Source organism: Nannospalax galili, unplaced genomic scaffold (genome assembly GCF_000622305.1).
Source record: "Nannospalax galili isolate Female #2095 unplaced genomic scaffold, S.galili_v1.0 scaffold634, whole genome shotgun sequence".
Lineage (NCBI taxonomy): Eukaryota > Metazoa > Chordata > Mammalia > Rodentia > Spalacidae > Nannospalax > Nannospalax galili.
Genome location: NW_008336853.1, coordinates 4052745 through 4055029, shown reverse-complemented (window position 1 = coordinate 4055029; position 2285 = coordinate 4052745). Strand labels below are relative to the sequence as shown.

The following is a 2285-nucleotide window of genomic DNA, read 5'->3' as shown; positions in this document are numbered from 1 at the left end:
CTTGGTATTTGCTTGACTGCATTCTCTGACCTCATTATCCCCACTTTTCCCACCTGGATGCCCTCATGCCTGGATGAAAATTCATTCTATTATTGTGAAAGGCTTACCCTGTTCCCCTGGATTGCTTGGATGACCTGGCTTGTGTTAGTCCCCTGGAGCTTAGACTATACTGATCTCAATGCTGTGTCTGGTTATAGAGGCCGACTCACAAATTATACTGGCTACCCCTTCTGTTAATGATGGTCAGTTATGGCACACTGAGGTTGGACAATGTAGCCTGGACCTTGGGGTCTTTCTCCATGGCATAGCATGTCAACTTTGGAAACATGAGCATGTGTGGGGCGACAGTTCAGTGGGTAAAGCCCTTGCAGTGCAAACATGAGGAACTAACTTTGGATCTCTAGAATCCACAGAAAGCTGGACATGGTACCAGTCTGAAATTCCAGCCTTCCTACCGCAGGTTGGGCAATGGAGACTACAGAACCCTGGAAACTGTCGGTCTGGCTAGGCCTGTATATGCAATGGAAAACAAGAGCCCCTATCACAAACAAAGTGGAAGGTGACCAACACCCAAGGCTGTTCTGTGATCTCTGCAGACGTGCTGTGGTAGGCACATGCCCACACTCTCACACACAAAGGCACACTAAAATAAATGAAGAATGCAGTTTCAGGGCTGGAGAGATGGCTCAGTGGTTAGGAGCGCTGGCTGCTCTTGCAGAAGACTCAGGTTCGAATCCCAGCACTCACATGGCAGCTAATAACTATCCGTAACTCCAGTTCCAGGGGATCTGACACCCTCTTCTGATTTCTTTGGGCACCCACATGTATGTGTCCATACACAGACATGCACACACACAAAATTATTTTAAAATAAAAGTAAAAACCACCAACAACAAAGTCTTTCCATCATGAGACCTTTCTACCTGGAGACAAAGTCTCTCTGAGTAGTAGCAAATACCTGCAATTCAAAGAGTCGAGCACTTTTTTTTAACTTACAGACCATTCAGCCATTTTTCTAAAGTAGAAGTCCCTCTTTCTGTCCTGGAGACAGAAAACAAGAGAGCAGGAGCCAGTTTGCAGAGCTGAGAAGGGGTCTTCTGAGGGAGTGACACTAAGCCCTGACCTACAGGATCAATGGGATTCAATTAAATAACAGGGTGAAGGAGAGTGAGAAGATTCCACTCCCAACATCCTTTGCAAATGTCAACACATGAAAATTAAATCAGGGCAAATGCCGAGCTTAAGTGATAAGGGGAGCAAAGAGACCATCTTGGTTGTCTTTGCTAATTTATCAGAAATCCAAACCTATTGGAAAGCTTTGCTGCTTAAAGCACTTTCTGGGCAGATGCCAATGCTTGTGCTCTGAGTTGCCCAGAGCCCTCTAGGGCTCGGCACTTTTGCATCCTTTGCTTCAGACATTAGCCACTGAAGCCTAACGGGAAGGTAGCAAGCAGCCTACTTGTGACTTGGCTTGACCTTGCAAGGAGCAGGTGGCTCTCACCTCATGTAGGACAGAGAAGCTGCTAGCCTTTGCTAACCCCTGCCAATGTAAATACATCTCTAATCTGCATGTGTCTGATTATTACTAGTCATAATCGGCTGCACTTGGATCCTTGGCACCTGTGTCTATAAAGTCATCGGGTAGATTTCAACGGTAATGTTTAACACCTCTACTAATTAGTATGATGTAAACTTCCACGCTTCCTCCTCAAATATAATACATTTTTAAAAATTTGTTTGGTTTTTTTTTTGTGTGTGTGTGTGTATATATCACACATAACATCCCAAACCATCTTATTCAACTAAACACCTACTTCCCAGATGGAACCCTCCCATAGCCTCCCTCCCCCCACTAGAGCCCTTATACTCTGATATCCCTGCTACTGTCTGCTGTGTTGTGGCACCTCCAGCCATTCCCCACTACTTGCCCTTCTGGTGAATCTAGTCAGCCTATCTAGAGGTCTTTGTTTTAGAGGGTCAGCTGTTCCTCAACTAGCAGGAATCAGTTGTCAATATTCCTTACAATAAGATTAGGGTCTGCTGTTCATTTTCTCAGTTCTATTCGGGGTTACCATCTGGGAGTCCCTTGGGCCACCCTGGCCAACAACTCAAAAGAAGGTATCGCCTGTCTGGCACTGTTGCTTGTTATGTAGCCTTTAGCTAGACATATGGACTCTTAAGAAATTATATTGGCCCATTTAATCCTTGGTTATACTTTCCTTTTGTGTGTTTAAGGCCATACAGTTGGCCCAGATAAACCAATTTATTTTTACCCTTAAGGTCGT

At 44.9% G+C, this 2285-nt stretch overlaps 1 protein-coding gene across 6 annotated transcripts in view; it reads right to left on the bottom strand.

Moving 5' to 3' along the window:
- Slc39a11 (solute carrier family 39 member 11) overlaps window positions 1-2285 on the bottom strand; it is a 605978-nt gene that overhangs the window by 77198 nt on the left and 526495 nt on the right. The window lies entirely within an intron of this gene.